The sequence below is a fragment of the Protopterus annectens genome, chromosome 14.part0 (assembly GCF_019279795.1).
Source record: "Protopterus annectens isolate FY-2018-M chromosome 14.part0, PAN1.0, whole genome shotgun sequence".
NCBI classification, from domain to species: domain Eukaryota; kingdom Metazoa; phylum Chordata; order Ceratodontiformes; family Protopteridae; genus Protopterus; species Protopterus annectens.
In genome coordinates, this window is record NC_056748.1 from 154,884,063 (window position 1) to 154,906,584 (window position 22,522).

Below are 22,522 nucleotides of genomic sequence, written 5' to 3' on the forward strand. Positions count from 1 at the left end.
ACGTATGTTTCTGTAGCTCATGGTCTGGTCAGGGTTACTCATCACCATCCACATATGGTTTCTGTAGCTCATGGTCTGGTCAGGTTACTGATCACAATCCACATATGGTTTCTGCAGCTCGTGGTGGGGGTCAGGATTACTGATCACCATCCCCATATGGTTTCTATAGCTCATGGTCTGGTCAGGGTTACTGATCACCATCCACATATGGTTTCTGTAGCTCATGGTCTGGTCAGGGTTACTGATCACCATCCACATATGATTCTTGTTGCTTATGGCCTGGACAGAATTTCTAATCACCATCCATATATGTTTCTATAGCTCATGGCCTAGTCAGGGTTACTGATCACTATCCACATATGGTTTCTGTAGCTCATGGTCTGGTCAGGGTTGCTGATTACTATCCACATATTGTTTCTATAGCTCATGGTCTGGTCAGGGTTACTGATCACCATCCACATATGGTTTCTGTAGCTCATGATCTGGTCAGGGATACTGATCACCATCCACATATGGTTTCTATAGCTCATGTTCTGGTCAAGGTTACTGATCACCATCCACATATGGTTTTGCAGCTCATGGTCTGGTCAGGGTTACTGATCACCATCTACATATGGTTTCTGTAGCTCATGGCCTGGTCAGAATTTCTAATCACCATCCACATATGTTTCTATAGCTCATGGCCTAGTCAGGGTTACTGATCCCTATCCACATATGGTTTCTGTAGCTCATGGTCTGGTCAGAGTTACTGATCACCATCCACATATTGTTTCTATAGCTCATAGTCTGGTCAGGGTTACTGATCACCATCCACATATGGTTTCTGTAGCTCATGGTCTGGTCAGGGTTACTGATCACCATCCATATATGGTTTCTGTAGCTCATGGTCTGGTCAGGGTTACTGATCACCATCCACATATGATTCTTGTTGCTTATGGCCTGGTCAGAATTTCTAATCACCATCCATATATGTTTCTATAGCTCATGGCCCAGTCAGGGTTACTGATCACTATCCACATATGGTTTATGTAGCTCATGGTCTGGTCAGAGTTACTGATCACCATCCACATATGGTTTCTGTAGCTCATGGTCAGGTCAGGGTTACTGATCACCATCCACATATGGTTTCTGTAGCTCATTGTCTGGTCAGAGTTACTGGTCACCATCCACATATGGTTTCTGTAGCTCATGGTCTGGTCAGGGTTACTGATTACCATCCACATATCATTTCTTTAGCTCATGGTCTGGACAAGGCTACTGATCCCTATCCACATATGGTTTCTGTAACTCATGGCCTGGTCAGGGTTACTGATCACCATCCACACATGGTTTATGTAGGTCGTGGTCTGGTCAGGGTTACTGATCCCCATCCACATATGGTTTCTGTAGCTCGTGGTCTGGTCAGGGTCACTGATTACCATCCACATATGGTTTATGTAGCTCATGGTCTTGTCAGGGTTAACGATCACCATCCAAATATGGTTTCTATAGATCATGGTCTGGACAGGGTTACTGATCACCATCCACATATGGTTTATGTAGCTCATGGTCTGGTGTGGGTTACTGATCACCATCCACATATGGTTTCTGTAGCTCATTGCCTGGTGTGGGTTACTGATCACCATCCATATATGGTTTCTGCAGCTCATGGTCTGGTCCGGGATACTGATCACTATCCACATATGATTTCTATAACTCATGCCTTGTCAGGGTTTCTGATCAACATCCACACATGGTTTCTATAGCTTATGGTCTGGTCAGAGTTAGTAATTACCATCCACATATGGTTTCTGTAGCTCATGGTCTGGTCATGGTTACTGATCACCATCTACATATGGTTTCTGTAGCTCATGGTCTGGTCAGGTTACTGATCTCAATCCACATATGGTTTCTCCAGCTCATGGTGGGGTCAGGATTACTGATCACCATCCCCATGTGGTTTCTATAGCTCTTAGTCTGGTCAGGGTTACTGATCATCATACACATATGGTTTCTGTAGCTCATGGTCTGGTCAGGGCTACTGGTCACCATCCACATATGGTTCTTGTAACTCATGGCCTGGTCAAAATTTCTAATCACCATCCACATATGTTTCTATAGCTCATGGCCTAGTCAGGGTTACTGATCACTATCCACATATGGTTTCTGTAGCTCATGGTCTGGTCAGGGTTGCTGATTACTATCCACATATTGTTTCTATAGCTCATGGTCTGGTCAGGGTTACTGATCACCATCCACATATGGTTTCTGTAGCTCATGGTCTGGTCAGAGTTACTGATCACCATCCACATATGGTTTCCGTAACTCATGGTCTGGTCAGGGTTACTGATCACCATCCACATATGGTTCTTGTAGCTCATGGCCTGGTCAGAATTTCTAATCACCATCCACATATGTTTCTATAACTCATGGTCTGGTCAGAGTTACTGATCACCATCCACATATGGTTTCCGTAGCTCATGGTCTGGTCAAGGTTACTGATCGCCATCCACATATGGTTCTTGTAGCTCATGGCCTGGTCAGAATTTCTAATCACCATCCACATATGTTTCTATAGCTCATGGCCTTGTCAGGGTTACTGATCACTATCCACATATGGTTTCTGTAGCTCATGGTCTGGTCAGGGTTGCTGATTACTATCCACATATTCTTTCTATAGCTCATGGTCTGGTCAGGGTTACTGATCACCATCCACATATGGTTTCTGTAGCTCATGGTCTGGTCAGAGTTACTGATCACCATCCACATATGGTTTCCGTAACTCATGGTCTGGTCAGGGTTACTGATCACCATCCACATACGCTTCTTGTAGCTCATGGCCTGGTCAGAATTTCTAATCACCATCCACATATGTTTCTATAGCTCATGGTCTGGTCAGAGTTACTGATCACCATCCACATATGTTTCTATAGCTCATGGTCTGGTCAGGGTTACTCATCACCATCCACATATGGTTTCTATAGCTCATGGTCTGGTCAGGCTTCTGATCACAATCCACATATGGTTTCTGCAGCTCGTGATGGGGTCAGGATTACTGATCACCATCCACATATGGTTTCTCCAGCTCATTGTCTGGTCAGAGTTACTGATCACCATCCATATATGGTTTCTATAGCTCATGTTCTGGTCAGGGTTACTGATCACTATCCACATATGGTTTCTATAGCTCATGTTCTGGTCAAGGTTACTGATCACCATCCACATATGGTTTTGCAGCTCATGGTCTGGTCAGGGTTACTGATAACCATCCACATATGGTTTTGTGGCTCATGGTCTGTTCAGGGTTACTGATCACCGTCCACATATGGTTTCTGTAGCTCATGGTCTGGTCAGGGTTACTGATAACCATCCTCATATGGTTTCTGTAGCTCATGGTCTAGACAGGGTTACTGATCACCATCCACATATGGTTTTGTAGCTCATGGACTGGTTACTGATCACCATTCATATATAGTTTCTGTAGCTCATGGTCTGGTTAGTGTTACTAATCCAAAAACCTTCCTCTGCACGGAAGCTATTGCACAGCTAGAACAGTTATAGATTCAACAATAAAGAAGCCAGCAACTGGGAGCTGTGAGAACTAATTTAATTAGTTATACATATAGAGAATTCCAATAAACAAAACAGACCGGTTTCGGCTTTGGTTTTTACCTAGCCTTCATCAGTGCAAATCTACATAAGACATTTGAAATCCTTTATATAATACATCATAATTAGAAACAGAACATGATTGGTGAGCTAATGAATGTGCATATAATTATTCATAAATATTCATTAAGTCCAGGCTGAAATAACACACCTAGTTTTACTATCCATTTCTTCTCTTTTGCATTTAGTTTGATGTGCCATCCTGATTTGTTACTTCTGTCACCAATTATTTTATCAATAATAGTGAAATGAAATTTGGCTGTACTATGTTTGAGAGTGTGTTTATACAATGCATTACTGGCTCTTTTACATCTGACGTCACTCAGATGTTCAGATATGCGTATTCTAAAGGGTCTTGATGTTTGACCAATATAAAATGCATGACAGCTACAAGAGGCTATATAGATGATACAATCGGTGTTGCAATTGGCAAAAAACTTGATGTCAAATATGTGACTGCTGTTGTTGCTGGAAAAATGTTTAGTTTTTAGTACATGTTTGCAATTACTACAGTGTCCACAAGACATACAGCCCATAAGTTTGTCTCCTAATATGGATGTCTGAATCATGTGCAAATTCCTAGATTCAGAATGATGTTTGTAATGATTAAAATAGGCACCCAAGTTTTTGCCTTTTCTGAATGAAAATGAACATGTTTCCGGTTTGTGGTTGGACAAAGCAGAATCTGCTAAAAGAATGTTCCAATGCCGTTTAATGATATCAATAAATTTATTGGTATTTCTACCATAGGTGGTTATAAATCGCAATATGTTATTGCTCCGTAATTTATTCCTGTATCTGAGGAGATTGTCACGATTAAGTTGGGATGCATAATTACTGGCTGTAGTAACATAACCCATGCTGTAACCCCTTTGTTTAAACCTGTCAGTCAAATCCTGGCGATAATCCTGAAAGATGCTGTCATCTGAACAAATACGTCTCATTCTAATGAATTGTGATTTCGGAATATTTATGGCTATATGTTTGGGATGAAAGCTGGAGGCGTGGAGTAAGGTGTTGTATTTGGGATATTTGCGGAATACTTGTGTGCTGAGTGTATTGTCTGCATTTCTTGTGACTAATACATCCAAATAGGTAATCCTATATTTGTCATAATTGATGGTAAAGTGTACGTGTAGTGTATGTTGTCATTCAAATATTCAACAAATTCGTCAAAAAAGGTCTGGTACCTTCAAATCAAAGGTACTGCCATGGGGGCATCTTTTGCCCCCATCTATGCTGACTTATATATGGCATATATTGAAGACCAAATAATATATGATGATACACACAATCTCTATTTGGCTGAGATTGATATCTGGCGTAGATATCTAGATGATTGCTGGATGGTGTGGAGGGTTGATATTGAATACCTGAACAAATTTGTTGAATATTTGAATGACAACATATGGGGCCTACACTTTACCATCAATTATGACAAATATAGGATTACCTATTTGGATGTATTAGTCACAAGAAATGCAGACAATATACTCTGCACACAAGTATTCTGCAAATATCCCAAATACAACACCTTACTCCATGCCTCCAGCTTTCATCCCAAACATATAGCCAGAAATATTCCAAAATCACAATTCATTAGAATGAGACGTATTTGTTCAGATGACAGCATCTTTCAGGATTATCACCAGGATTTGACTGACAGGTTTAAACAAAGGGGTTACAGCATGGGTTATGTTACTACAGCCAGTAATTATGCATCCCAACTTAATCATGACAATCTCCTCAATACAGTAATAAATTACGGAGTAATAGCATATTGCGATTTATAACCACCTATGGTAGAAATACCAATAAATTTATTGATATCATTAAACGGCATTGGAACATTCTTTTAGCAGATTCTGCTTTGTCCAACCACATACCGGAAACATGTTCATTTTCATTCAGAAAAGGCAAAAACTTGGGTGCCTATTTTAATCATTACAAACATCATTCTGAATCTAGGAATTTGCACATGATTCAGACATCCATATTAGGAGACAAACCTATGGGCTGTATGCCTTGTGGACACTGTAGTAATTGCAAACATGTACTAAAAACTAAACATTTTTCCAGCAACAACAGCAGTCACATATTTGACATCAAGTTTTTTGCCATTTGCAACACCGATTGGATCATCTATATGGCCTCTTGTAGCTGTCATGCATTTTATATTGGTCAAACATCAAGACCCTTTAGAATACACATATCTGAACATCTGAGTGACGTCAGATGTAAAAGAGCCAGTAATGCATTGTATAAACACTCTCTCAAACACAGTACAGCCAAATTTCATGTCACTATTATTGATAAAATAATTGGTGACAGAAGTAACAAATCAGGATGGCACATCAAACTAAATGCAAAAGAGAAGAAATGGATAGTAAAACTAGGTGCGTTATTTCAGCCTGGACTTAATGAATATTTATGAATAATTATATGCATATTCATTAGCTCACCAATCATGTTCTGTTTCTAATTATGATGTATTACATAAAGGATTTCAAATGTCTTATGTAGATTTGCACTGATGAAGGCTAGGTAAAAACCAAAGCCGAAACCGGTCTGTTTTGTTTATTGGAATTCTCTATATGTTTTACTAATTAAATTAGTTCTCACAGCTCCCAGTTGCTGGCTTCTTTATTGTTGAATCTAGTGTTACTAATCACCATCCATGTATGGTTACTGTAGCTCATGGTCTGGTCAGGGTTACTGATCACCATCCATGTATGGGTTTGTAGCTGATGGTCTGGTCAGGATTACTGATCACCATCCACATTTAGTTTCTGTAGCTCATGGTCTGGTCAGGGTTACTAATCACCATCCACATATGGTTTCTTTAGCTCATGGTCTCATCAGGATTAGCTGCTAGATGTATTAGCTGATTGGTCCTTCTAGTCCTGAGCTCCTAATATAGAAATAGTTGAGTTCTCATACAAGAGTTGATGATAGCACCAGTCTTTAAAAAGACTGAGAATAGCTCCCTCCAAGTTGATAATATTTTTACAGTATGATCTGAGGTTCTGTTCAAATTTTACCCACTCCACAACCAGGGTTCATATCATGCTGCATGTTGACCACTATTTTCTGTGTGTTAAGGAAAATGAGAAACTGTTTTTCTTTCCCGTAAGCTTAGCTAGTGGGCTCAGTAATAATGTGAGATTTAGTTGTCCTTTATTCTTTTGTTGCCACTTTTGTATTAGGGTATGGTTATGGATTCTTTCCACAGATTAAATATGCAGTGATCTACAAAGGGTCTGCCTAAAATGAGAGTGATGGGTTTTGTCATTGTTTTGAAACGTGTGAATTATCTTAGGACAGTATGTCATCTTATCAGGACCCCCTCCCTTTTTCATTTCCTTATTAATTTACAGATTTCATTATCCATTTGCAAAATATTATGTAGTTAATATTTGCAAGGTAAAAGATGGAATATAATATTATACACTGTCTGTGAGGGTTGCTGTGGTATATTTCATGCTGGTGATATAGTTGTTCCAAGTAAGTTGATTACCCCTTTCCCATAGTAGTAAATTTATTAATGTCTCCCTGGGATGATTCTTTATGTAATGCAATAGGAAATTCACTTGAGTTTATTGTTTTTGTATGCAAAATAATGCTGCTTACCAGTGTACTTCCATTTGTAGTAAGGCAATGTTTTTGCAGCCTGCAGATGCTGGAAGTGCTTTGATTTCTCTTACATTATTTGCAGCTTTATGTCTCAGTTCTCTGTATTGCTAAAATCATGACTCTATGCAGTGTGTCTTGTTTTTAGGCCAAGCAGAACTCGTTAATGTTTAGTTGTTCTTCATTTACAGTAACCCATGTTAACTCTTATTTTTAGTGAGGACAGCTGGTTAAGAATTTATTTTGAATATCATTAGAATGCACTTCATGGTCTCATCTATTGCTGTTATTGTATTTACTGGACTTCAGTTAATTCCTAAGTAATCGTGTTGTGCTGAGCACTTTGTTAGATTGTTTGTATGCCTAACAAGTAATATTCCTGGAGAAAGTTTTCTGTAAGGCCATTTGATGACACATTAGTTAGTGGTGGTGCCCCTGAATACTTAGAAACCAGTTTGATTTATGGTCGGGCTGCCTTCTGTGTTGTTTCTATGTTCGGCCTGTGTTTAGATTAGTAATCACCTATGAACCTATTCAATGACCCCTAGGATTTTTTTAAACCCAGACATATTTTCCAAATGTATCTGACATGTTTTCATACCTGTGGGTTATTTTAGGGGTATAATGTAGGCTTGAGCATGTGTGGTCAAGCATTAACAGGATGCCTCTGTCTAAAAAAGACATAGATAACAGACAAGAGGTCAATTTCTGATTCAACATCCACTGGTCCAACTTATGCTTGTACTGGGTTAGGGAAGAACTTGCTTCCCATGGATGGAAAACCTGTTCCAGAGAAGAGGTAGTCTCTGAGACATATATCTGTCCCTCCAACATATCCTTTTTATGTTGTAGACAAGGTTTAGGTACTAGACGGGGTAATTGTGATGTTATTGTTTTTCAGCTCTGCAGCAGGTCCTTCAGATTAAGATAACAGGATGCTTTGTAGGCCAGGCGTAGGTCACCTGTCGGTGGTGTGTAGGACACCATGTAGACAAGGGTAAGGATTTAAGGTGGTTCACAAAGGACACGTTGTTTACTCCCTGTATTCTTTTTATGAAGAACTTCTGTGGATGCTCCAGTTGTTAAATATGCTTTTTCAGGTAGATACCAAATGGGGTGTTGTACAAATGACTGGTCAATTCAGGGACGAGTAAAGCACAACAATGCCATCCTCAGACTTAGATGATATACTCTTGCTTGTACGTTGCTCAACATAGAATTATTTCCTTACTACCATAGACACATGATGGTCAAAGGCCAGGTTAATGTCTGCTTGTGTCTCCAAATCCATGAGCACTGGGTCTACATTATCAATGTGCAGTGATGTTCACTAGGATGTCTAATTTCATGTCACATTGCAAACACACTCTGGTAGATTAACTGGGGGTGATGATGTATTCTACCTGTGTGCATGTGTGATTATGGGTGTGTAACTGTGTGCACACTGAAATGGGCTGGCATCCTGTACAGGTCTGGTTCCTTCCTTGCATTTGCTTTCTATCAGAATAGTTCCTGGGACCCACTAACCTGAAATGAATAAAAGCATTAAGCAAAAATGGTTGGATGGATGTGAGGAAGTCTTACAGATAGTGCTTTATAATTTATAAAAGTAGGGAAGGATTATTGAAGCTGCCTTTGGTACTGCCTTAGCACTGTGGGAACATATTGTTTAGATCTATAGGATGTCATTTTCACATCATCAGATTATGTTTTAGTTAGATAAAATGACTGGAATTGGTGTCCAGTGTCCAGCTAATTAACACTGAAGTCAGTCAGAAGTAAAATTCTGTTTGTACATGATTCCTAAGTACACAGGGCAATACCTTGGAGACCAGCACTGGTTTGCAATAGATGCATCCAGTAGTTAATGTTTTACTCCATCTTGGTGGAACAAGGAATAAACCCAGCTCCTCTGGCTGCTGTAGAGAGAGATTTGAGTACTTGGTGATCTCGGCCTGATGTCCTCACTGACAGGGGTCATAACACCCCTTATTGTTTTTCTTTCACATATGCTAGTTATAACCAGCTAGTTTGATTTCACTGTTTCAATATGTTTCTGCCATTGCAGGTATGTAAAGGAATACCATGCTAGTATTACATACATTTTTCACCATACTTGTGTACATAATTTGCATCTCTTCATATTTATTCTCTTGTGGAAAGGATAGACATTGGTTAAAACATAGCAGGTTGGGAGCACATGCATGGAGTAGTTTATTTTCAGCTAGATAGCTACTATTTGCTGTGAGATAATAGATCATTTTTGCTTTTCTAGCCCTCCAAGTATACTCACTTTTGTGTACATTTAGTCAATATATTGCATGTGCATGGAATGATAGAACAAACAATGTGAACTTGGAGCAGTCAATAGTCTGAGCAGAGAGAAACTGCATTAAGGAAAAATGTATTGCATTGTAGGCATGTCTACGAGTTGTGCAGCAGAGTGACATGAAATAATGCAATTCAGTACTGGTATGCTATGAACAAGGTGAATACAGCCAAAATCTCTATTAGCATGACGTGACCGTGTATTTTGTTCTTTGTGTTTGTCAGCCATATTATACTGGGCTGGTATAGTACATACATGATAAAGTGATTAGGTATAAATATGAGAGATTAACTTGGCTAAGGTGCTATTCCTAGGGCTGTAGCAGCAGTGTTATGATGCATGTAATAATAGTTATGACTTAACTAGGGTGTAGTTAGATAGAAATTAATACCTGAAGTCAAACCTGATTAAGTATTTGATAATATATAAGACAACATTGTATGGGAATATAACTTTATAGTACATCAGCGTGGGTGGGTGGGTAGAGTAGGCTAGAAAAACAAAAGCAGTCAAAGTCCTGTGCTGGATAATCAATGAGTCAAGAAAAAGCAGTTGTTAGGGTTATAATATGGTGCTGTACATGTTACCAGAGCATTGTAAGTATTAGAATTAGAAATGAACATTTCATGGCTTCCAGCAGTAGGAACAGGGATATTGTCAAGTCAGCAGTGACAGGCAAAAGCAATGCATAGAAATATGAGTTATAATGCAAAACTCCCTAACTCCACAAAAAAGGTGATAATGAAACATGGTAAAAATGAAAAGTCTCTTAATACTCAACCTTTTGACTGCCAAGAAGATACATAGTGATGAGATGATTTACAGGCCTTGGTTATTTAGTTTACCTATAAATTAGAGGACTTAACCTATTTTGCAAACATCTCACAACTGTCTTGCATTACATTATAACTTGTTGAAGTAGGTCTAGATTTCCCAGCTGTCAAGGAGTTAATTTGAGTCTCACAAAGTAGCAAGAGAAGGTTACTTTTGATGGTCCTATAAATTAACTCTGATTACACAGTGCAGTTAGTTCTATGGAATCAACAATGACGCACAACAAAAGGTAAGAGAACAGGCCATGACTTGTGGAATTTAACAATCCTTTAGCAAATGACAGTACACTTTCTAAGTTAGAAAAGAATATCATAAACGGTATGTACAAGGAATACCTCTGTTGCAGAATTCATTTGGTATTGTTTCTTCTTATCATCTGTTATCAAATGCATACTGCAATTGTAAAATGTGACACAGTTAAAACATAATGCGATACAGAAATTTACTGATAGTTTGTCATGACTATAAATGTATATGTAATCCATTTTGAATTACCATCCAATATATTTTCACAGGCTGAATATTTAGAATTCAGAAGTGTTGCAGTAGCAGTGAGTCAGAATGTTCACAACTACATGGCACATTTTTTTAAGTTGACTGTGGTCATTATTCCTTTCAGGCTTCTGGTTTATTCTTTGGACCATGCATCTCTCGGGACCATTCAACATTTTGATAGCTGCAGTGATGTTCTCAGCAGCTCCTTGTCTCTCCAAATCTGAAATGTCATCTGTGTGTACTGTACCGCAAGGAATGCAGGGACCACAAGGTCAAAAGGGTGAAAAGGGAGACCCAGGTACTCTAAGATACAAAATTCTTTCTTATTTTGTTAATTATATCTCACAAAACTCCAATGTAAGTCAACCAGTCACCTTATAAACAATGTACAGTGCAAGTCTTTTCCAAAGAAATTCGGACTACACCAGTTTCCAGAAAGGCTGTATAAGCGCTTTTGTTCCTTTATTCCACCATAAAAAATGGAACTTCTTCAGATACAAACATATACATAATTTCCTCAATTATAAACCAAACAGCAATCATGTGACATATTTTCTTAAAAATACACACAATTATTTCCCTTTTTCTAAAACCCTTAGTATCTGTAACTGACCCCATATACATTTTATAAAACATTCAATGTGCATAGACATAAAAGTGTCTATTAAACAATCCCCACTAAAAGTCCTACCTATACATCTCATAAAATAAATATAGCCTCACTAAAACCCTTTTCTATTTTTGTAACCTACACATGCCAATACGTTTCAATTTCAATAACTGTTACATGCAAAAATGTACCTTCTTGTATGTATTCCTTTGTCATGTTAATTTACCATATTCCTATTCTTTGATCTATATTTTAATCTTTGTTTTATTTTATTTTATTTTATTTCTTCTGCCCTTAAATTCAGGAGGCTACTAATTGAAATCTTGTCATTAAGGCCTGGCAGGTTACTTGCATTTAGCAACACCTGCCAAAATATTTCCCTATATTCAACAAAGTTGGACCACTTTCCACCTCTCTCTTGTCTTCTAACCATTTCCAGCACACAGAAACAAAACTTTTTAAAATCTCTTAACGTAGTGCTATGTTTATAGAGTGCATTAGCCCCATCCTGTCTCCTGATAGCATAATTATGCAGATACACCCTTTTTCTTAGCTCTTTTTCCATTTTTCCTATGTAGTAGGCATTACGTCTGACATAAAGCCACATAAACAACCCCCTTTGTCTGGCAGTTGTATAACCCTTTAACACCAATCACCCTCTGGTATCCTGTAATACTAATATTGGTGGTCTCATACATAAACCTACACTCCTTGCAATTACCACATTTGCTCATCCTACCTAAACACATCCTTCTCCTGGTTCCTCTCAAATAATGATTTTAAGTTGTTACCTTTCCTGTACACAATCAATTTTGGGGTTAAGACCCACCTTATCCATCAAGCCAAAAGCTCCAAACAGCCCACCCCAATTCTTTTCCATTATTCTACGAATCTCAGCTGAATACTTATATGTCATAAGACAACAAAAAGAGTCTATTTTAGACCCATTTTCCTTCCTCGTCTGCACCCCAATGTTCTTTATCAATGGAGGATACCACTCACCCCTTCTACTTATTGCATATTCTTCCTGTCCATTTAAAAGCGACCCAGGGTACCCTCTATCTGCTAGTAAATCCTTCAAGACTCCCAACTCCTCCCCAAATTTATTAAACTCACTAGTTAATCTAGAAATCCTGATCATCTGTCCTTTTACCAGATTCCTCTTCTGCCAAAATGGGTGCTCACTCTGAAAATGTAGAAAACTATTCGAAAAGGTTGGCTTCCTATATATTTTTGACTCAAGGCAACCTTCCAAAGTATTTTTATACAAGAGTACATCCAAATAATTAACCTCCTCTTTTCCCATTGAGTATGTAAATTTAAAGAAATCTGTTGTGGAATTTATATATTCCATAAATTCCACCACCTCAGTTTCCGTACCTTCCCAGAGCAGTAAGATATCATCTAGGAACCTATAATATCTAAATAGGTACTTCTTAAACCTAGATTTTTAACACAAACTTAGTCTCCCAATACCAAAGCACTATATTTGCAAACACTGGTGCTATAATAGCACCCATCGCCACACCTTGGGTTTGTTTGTAATACTCTCCCTGAAAGCACACAAAGTTATTTTTTTAATACTAACTCCATCAACATGGTCAACACATATATTGTGTCACTGGAAAACCTAGTACCCTCTCTAAGAGCATTTTGAAACATTTCCATCCCCTCCTCATGTGGAATACTCAGATATAAATCCTTCACATCAGTACTAATAAACAACACCTGCCCTCTATACTCATGCGTTGCTAAACTTTTGAAAACGTGCCAAGAGTCTTTAATCACATGATCCTTATCTTCAAAAAAGTTTTTTAGATGAAAATCTACCATTTTAGCCAACGTTTCAGTCTTACTTCCTCTCCCCGCCACAATTGGCCTCATCGGGGGGTCTTCCAAAGACTTGTGGATTTTTGGGATCCCAAAAAAGAGGGCACCCTAGGGTACCTTACCTTCAATGACTTCATCTCCTGTTCACTAAAGCTGTATTCCTGAAACAATTCTTCCAGTATCATATCCAGCCTACTATTGAAAATATTTATTTCATTTAGGGAGGCTCCACTGAAGAATGTACTGCTGTTCAAATAACTTAACATCTTGTTAGTATAATCATGTTGCCCCATAATCACAACCCCTCCCCCCCTTATCCGTTTTCGTAATCCTCACTTGATGGTTATTCATCAATTCCCTCAGTGCATTGTGCTCTTCCTTAGTTAGATTATCATCTAATAATCTAGTACGATTGTCCAGCAAATTCCTAATTTCCATTTCTGTTAATTTCTCAAAAATTGCCACTGGGGGAAGCAAAGAGGGGGGGTTAAAGGTACTCGTCCTTACTATCGGGGTTCTGTTAGCTTCACTCCCATTTCCCTTTCCAATAACAAGTTTAAGTTGACAGTTCTAGCAAACAATTTCACATCCAAAATTGTTTTCACCCCATGGTTTTGCCCTCTGGGTACAAATGTAAATCCCTTTGATAGTAACTCACCATGTGTATTCAGCTTTTCACTAGTATAGTTGTAAATTTTTAATCCTTTAAATTCCCTAACTACTCCACCCCGCCCCCCACCATTCAACATACTGACACTAAAATCACTGTTTGAACTAGGTTGCAACTGTTCAACACTCTCACATTCAAAAAAACTTAGGCATAGAGTTTAATAAGCCGTTTGTCATTCTCATTTGTTCCAAAGTATTATTTAGATGTTTTTATCAACACATTGTTAACTAAGACTTCACAGTTGCTAATGTCAGAACTCTTTTCATTTTTTGTTTATCTCAAGACCAAGCTTTTTATTTGTTCCATCATCTCGGTTCTGGATTTCAGGCATACTTTTACAAATTTCCCCACCCCACAAACTTTAATTACAATTGTTAGCTTCGAACAAGATAACACTATTAAGCATATCAAACACATATTTGTTACTTTGCATATTTAAACTGTTTGTAGAGGTTCCAACCTCTTCAAATACTTCTGACTTTTTGTAACACGTTTCCACTTCCTCAAAACATCCATTACAGTTGTTATTTGTCAGCAAAGTATTATTAACAAGTTCAAATACACAATTCTGATTCTGCATTTTTAAATTATTGGTATACGTTTCATTCCCTTCAAATACAATCTTTCTATTAACCAAACATGTAACATTCTGGGCATCAGATACATTTTTAAATATTTCAATGTCCATTTTAGTCCCATTTAAATCTTTTTCAGTCACCATGACATTGTCGTCACATAGTTCCATTACATCTTTTTTATTCTGCATATCACCCACACTAGTGCATAGCCAACACTCTCAAAGGCCTCTTTACATTGGTTAACAGTCACACTTACCACTGGTGGTATCATGGGGGGCCTTCTGCCCACCTTCCTTGACCCCCCCCTGCTGACCTCAATACCCCCACAGTTCTGGCCATTGTTCCTTGGGGTCCACTGACCATTTTTGCTTTTGAACCTTGCTGACCTTCCCAAAGTTTGATGAAAATCCCGGCCTTTATTACTATTGTCATTAGTATCTCTAAACACTTCACTTTCTTTGCCCTCATTCACACTCACGTTTTCCATCAGGGCCTCATCAGAATCCACAAATGAAACCCTCTGTCTCACATGAGATTTCAGCACCAAATAAGCCCTCTTCCCCAAATAGTCATCTTCATGTCTTTTCAACTTCTTTAATTTTCTTTTTTTAATCATATTCTCATGTTGTTCCACACGAGGAAAAAATACCACAATACAGTCCCTCATTAGTGCCAAACACCTCATGCTCAATAATTTCTTTCTGTAAACCAATAATTTCTTCCTTCAGCTCAACTAATTGGTAGATTTGCATCTAAAAAACATTTTTGAAGACAAGGCTGATGTGCTTAAGGACTCTTGGCACCTTTTAAAAAGTTTAGCAACAAGTGAGTATAGAGAGCAGGTGTTTAGGTAGGATGAGTAAATGTGGTAATTGCAGGGAGTGTAGGTTTCTGTATGAGACCACCAATATTAGTATTACAGGATTCCAGAGGGTGATTGGTCTTAAAGGGTTGTACAACTGCCAGACAAAGGGGGTTGTTTATGTGGCTTTATGTCAGACATGTAATGCCTACTACATAGGAAAAACGGAAAAAGAGTTAAGAAAAAGGGTGTATCTGCATAATTATGCTATCAGGAGACAGGATGGGGCTAAAGCACTCTATAGACATAGTACTACATGTAGAGATTTTGAAAAGTTTTGCTTCTGTGTGCTGGAAAAGGTTAGAAGATAAGAGAGAGAGGTGGAAATTGGTCCAACTTTGTTGAATATAGGAAAATGTTTTGGCTGGTGTTGCTAAATGCAAGTAACCTGCTAGACTTTAATGACAGGATTTCAATTAGTAGTCTCCTGAATTTAAGGGCAGAAGAAATAAAATAAAATAAAACAAAGATTAAAATATAGATCAAAGAATTGGAAAATGGTAAATTAACATAACAAATGAATACATACAAGAAGGTATGTTTTTGCATGTAACAGTTATTAAAATTGAAACATATTGGCATGTGTAGGTTACAAAAATAGAAAAGGGTTTTAGTGAGGCTATATTTATTTTATGAGATGTATAGGTAGGACTTTTAGTGGGGATTGTTTAATAGACATGTTTATGTCTATGCACATTGCATGTTTTATAAAATGTATATGGGGTCAGTTAGAGATGCTAAGGGTTTTAGAAAAAGGGAAATAACTGTGTGTATTTTTAAGAAAATATGTCACACGATTGCTGTTTGGTTTATAATTAAGGAAATTATGTATATGTTTGTATCTGAAGAAGTTCCGTTTTTTATGGTGGAATAAAGGAACAAAAGCGCTTATACAGCCTTTCTGGAAACTGGTGTAGTCCGACTTTCTTTGGAAAAGCCTTGCACTGCACATTGTTAATTATATCTCATTGCATTACAAAAACTGAGCACAGGAAGCAAACAGATTGCTAGCTGCTTTTTCAAAGGAGTCATATTTTCGTAAGATTACCAAAAGTATAAATCTTGGATTTGTGAGATTTACATTGTGATGGCTGAAATGCTTGAGTGCTGTTTGTGTGAGTTGTATTTAATTACAGGTAGGCCTCAAAGCATTTTGTGTATTGTGAGATTTGTAGTTTTGCTTTAGCAAATGTATATTATGTAGCTGAAAGAATGTGTGTAAATGTATAGTATTGGGAGTGTGGTCTGTGCAAAGTGATGGGTGCAGTTGGGGCGCTGTGAATGAGGTGCTGTACTGACAGGCACCCTTAGAGGATCTGGTCTGTGTAAATGCTGTGTGACACTGGACTGGATACTCTGTAGTTAAGGATCCACTAGAAAAAGTCATATCCCAACTCACTGCATGCAAACTTGTCAGATCTCAACTCTGAATGTAAATTTGTCGATCAAAAGGATCAGGAATTACAGTTGTCAGACTATGCAAATAACAGTGTTTTGCAGTTCAGGCCCCCCCTGCATGTCCTTTGCCTTCCCACACCCATTCCACTAGCTGAATGGACTGCGATATCATAGTACAGTGAATAAATAGGAAATATAGTCAGAAGACCCTTAACTTACATCATGGAATCATGGCAGGGGAATGGGTCCACTTTATAATTTCGAAATACTCAAATTTCGAAATTCAGTATTTCGAAACCATAAAGCCGAAAACCCAACCACAACTCACAACTTCGAAAACACACAACCGCGAAATTCAAAATCCCGTAATTACGCTACACATACAGTACACACATAAACATACACACAACCCCCCCCACAAACACATAAACTCATCTAAACTACGTATAAGCAGGGGGGCAAGCTCCCTGCACCCCCCCATGTGTGGGGCTGTGCCTCCACACCCCCCTACTTATATATTCTAATTCTGAGATCGCACAAACAGAAACACAAACAAAACTCACACACACATCTTACAGTCCCTCAAACACACACACATAACAGTCACAACACACTTACAGACACTAAACCCCTAACCAATACACTTACACACACAAACTTACCAAAATTAAACCTAAACATCCACACACCATACCAACAGAAGCAAAAATTCAAAAAAATCCGTGCTTTGATATTTTGAATTTCATGCTTCTGCCGGTTTCGGAAATGTGAGTCTGCGGCTTTGTAAGTTTGAAATACTGCAATTCGAGATTTCAGTATTCCGAAATTACAAAGTGGACCCCAGGGGAACATAACTGTTAACTGGTTAGTTATTAACCATGTGTGGCCACCTGTGGCTGGTCAGCATGATGAGGAGGTGTGGTGAATGTAAATGCAGTGTGGGAGTGGCCACCTGTGGTTGGTCGGCATGATGAGGAGGTGTGGTAAATTTAAATACAGTGTGGGAGAGAACTATGACTTGTGCTCTGTGTGAAAACCTGATTGAAGCTTGCAGTTGCCCATCATTCAAATTTACAGAAAAGCTGTACTAAGTTGTGTTAACTAAATTATTTTTCATTAAACTGCAACATCTATGATTACCACTTCCAGTAAATATTGTATCATGTAAAATGTACACAATGTAAAAATGTGTAAGACTCTGTGATTGTATCTTTAACATAGATGCAGAATGTCTTGGAGACTGAAACTTTTCCTTGTACTCAATGTCAGAGTTTTTTTTTAAGAGTAATCTCATTTGCAGTGCATGATCACCCTACTCCAATTCTGTGGTTGGGACAGCAAAATACTTCAGTTTCAGAAATACAAAATTTAGGGGCCAGTTTCAGAAAACTTTGACATATCACTCTAAGTGAATTTGTGTGATGAGCGGCCATGGGCAGGGTTGCTGTGATTCAGAAAACCAGACTACACAACATGGCTAGCCTAAATAGTGGGCTCATTTGCACTGTATGTTAATGACAGTTTAATGACTATATACATGGTGCTTCATTATACAATCATTAACATATAGTGGGATCAATTGCACTGCATGCTAATGACTGTATAATGAGGCACCATGTTTGCTAAAGAGGCAAAACAAAATGGTGGCATGATTAATAATATGTATATACAGGCCAGCTAGCCAGTTATCATGACTGTCACATATTTACCGATAGTTTTAGAGGGGTGACTTCCCACAGGAGCATCCTGTTGTTGATGTTGGATATACTTTGAAATGCTGGCTCATGTCACCCTTAAGAAATCCACAAAATGAAACAGACCATGGGTGCATCCATGCACAATGACAAACAAGGAACATTATTGAGCACGTGTTTGCACTGCTGAAGGCCTGTTTTCATTGTCTGAATTTATCCAGTAGTGCCTTGCAGTATGACCTTGTCACATGTTCAAAAATAATGTCTGTATGTGCAGTGTTACTCAGTATTATACTTAGGGTGCAGTTAGAGCAGGGTGGGCTCTTGCAGGGCTAGCATTTCCCAGAACAATAGAGGCCGAGTCTGACAAGGAGTGAGAGGAGAAACCAGCAGCAGGGGGTGACCATGCCAAATGGAGGTAGCACAGTATACTGAGGCACTAACAGAGGCAGGTGCATTGCAAAAGATTCAAAACATAATAGACAAGAGTAAAACAGATACAGTATGGTAAAAATGGTGCATGCAAAACAAACACTAGGCTGTGCTTATCCATGCATAGGCTAACCATGCTGTGCATCAGACACAGGCAACTCGAATAACAATTTACAGAGTGTACAGCACAGTAATCATCATTTGTACCTGTGGTAATCTGGAAGGCCTGGTCAGAGGTGTAGGTGCAGGTCATGATACTGATGCATGTAGTACTAAAATAAATGAAGAGTATTTTTTATTTATTTATTTATTTTTTTATTTGTATTACTATACAAAATAAATGGATGTAATAGAAAGGATAGAGACAAATGGATGGGGACAGCGAAGTGCAAATACAATGAAAAACTGAAACAGTTTTTATAGTTTGACTGTGATGTGCTTAAATCTAATCCACATGAAGGACCAAAAACACTTCCCAATTTAATTAAGCTATTTAGACAAACCAACAGGTGTCCGTAGTGCAAGATGTAGTAATTATGTCTGAGATGATGTACATATACAAATAAAACATGTTGAGCAGACATACATTTCACCCACTGGTTATAAGCAAAGGGAACAATTATATTGGCAAACATGTCCACCTGCCCAAAAATGCTACTCTTATTTCACTCATATAATGCTATAGTTAGTATAATGAGACAGAAACCTCAACTGAAATATTTCATCATAACTCAGATGGGGGGGACTGAATCCACAGGCATTCCTACAAAGTACATGGCAGGATGCATGCAGAAACACAGTAATAACATTAAACCATCATACCGCTACTTTTGACCTTTGGCAGTTATTACCAATTTGGAAGGTATGTCTAAAAGGTATACTGTTTGGGAATGAATATTTACTGCTGTAGTATTTATATTTGTGTAGTCTAAGTATGTATAATCAGCCTGGTGCTCTCTTAGGTGCACCAGTCTCCTCCCATGTGGTTACTTATTCACTTCAGTGTCCTCAGGGGTTATAGAGATACAAAAAGCACTGTGTAATATTTGTGGATGGTACATAAGGGAACATTATATGTGTAGATGTCTTCTACTCCCAGTACAGGGGATGACTGCTGTTTAACTCTATCCTCCCATCAGTGTAAGACATCAGGATTGTAGGGCCTCATGTCACCGCAGTGGTGACCACACTGTTACCCTGTGCATGGGATGCCAGTGGCATGTGTGGCAGCCTGACCTAAACTATTCTGGGATTCAGTCTTGTACTAAGGGCTTTTACAGCCCTCCTGTAGCAGCATCTGGCTATAATCATTATAAAGGAGGTCCAAAAATATTTTGAACTCTTCACACCACGTCTCACTCTAAAAGGTGCACTATCCCCTCCATCTCTAGCCATGGTGTCTCACCTTGAAGAATCTCAGTGAAAAATGAGACAAAACTGCCCCCCCCCCTAATCAAGCCTAATATATACCATGTTACAAGCACTGACAGCATCAATGAGCACTATACTTGTGTGATGTATGGTGGGATGAAAATATATAGCTGCTGTATTATTATTATTATTATTATTATTATTATTATTATTATTATTATTATTATTAATATTATTATTATGGGTCCCAATGGCAATGTAAGGTGTTAACAACAGTCCTGTATCCCTGTGTACACTTGGTAAGAAATCAGCTGCTACAGAGACTACATTTACAGATGGTAATATGTGGAATTACAAGAGCCCACCATGATGTAGTTGTTTACCAAGTATGATATCATGTAACACTGCACACACACTGACAGTATTTGCACATGTGCCTGTTTACTAAGTATGATATCATGTAACACTGCACACACTGATAATATTTGCACGTGCCTGTTTACTAAGTATGATATCATGTAACACTGCACACACTGACACTATTTGCACATGTACCTGTTTACTAAGTATATCATGTAATACTGCACACACTGACACTATTTCCACATGTGCCTGTTTACTATGTATATCATGTAACACTGCACACACTGACACTATTTGCACATGTGCCTGTTTACTAAGTACATTATCATGTAACACTGCACACACTGATACTATTTGCACATGTGCCCGTTTACTAAGTATGACATCATGTAACACTGCACACACTGACACTATTTGCACATGTACCTGTTTACTAAGTATATCATGTAATACTGCACACACTGACACTATTTCCACATGTGCCTGTTTACTATGTATATCATGTAACACTGCACACACTGACACTATTTGCACATGTGCCTGTTTACTAAGTACATTATCATGTAACACTGCACACACTGATACTGATACTATTTGCACATCACTATTTGCACATGTACCTGTTTACTAAGTATATCATGTAATACTGCACACACTGACACTATTTCCACATGTGCCTGTTTACTATGTATATCATGTAACACTGCACACACTGACACTATTTGCACATGTGCCTGTTTACTAAGTACATTATCATGTAACACTGCACACACTGATACTATTTGCACATGTGCCCGTTTACTAAGTATGACATCATGTAACATTGCACACACTGACACTATTTGCACATGTGCCTGTTTACTAAGTAAGATATCATGTAACACTGCACACACTGACACTATTTGCACATGTGCCTGTTTCCTAAGTATGATGTCATGTAATATTGCACACACTGACACTATTTGCACATGTGCCTGTTTACTAAGTATGGTATCATGTAACACTGCACACACTGACACTATTTGCGCATGTGCCTGTTTACTAAGAATGATATCATGTAACATTGCACACACTGACACTATTTACACATGTGCCTGTTTACTAAGCATGATATCATGTAACACTGCACACACTGACACTATTTGCACATGTGCCTGTTTACTAAGTATGATATCATGTAACACTGCACACACTGACACCATACCTCTCAACCTGAAAACATAAACAATCTGGACAAGGCTCATGAAAAATAGGTACAAATCTGTACACTGATTAACATACAATTTGCATACATAATTAAACAACCCCGCCCACTCCAATGGAATTATAGGATACCAACTTTGAAATGCAAACTGAAGAACGGAACCAAAATATAGCACCAGAGTCCCCCTGCAGCCATTCCAATGTCCCATTATGTGGCTATTTCACCCTATTTACCATAAACACTAATGTGTGCATACTGCTTTACTTCTACAATGATCATTTGGATTTTATTTTTACACTTTACAATACTGTCTCCCAATGAAAATAGACTCCCAACAGATTCAGTATAAAGCTAATAAAACCTAAAATGAAGAAATGTGTTGAGGACTGTAATAAAGGCAATTTGTGAGATTTTCTTAAGACACTAAAATACAAAACACTTGCAAATGTGTAATAAAAGGAAAAACAAAGGCTAGAAATTACACATTATGCACACATACACATAATTCTGAAGAGATTAACAAATTACAATGCATTTAGGACATCAATGCATGGTGGGACAGATACCAAAAGAA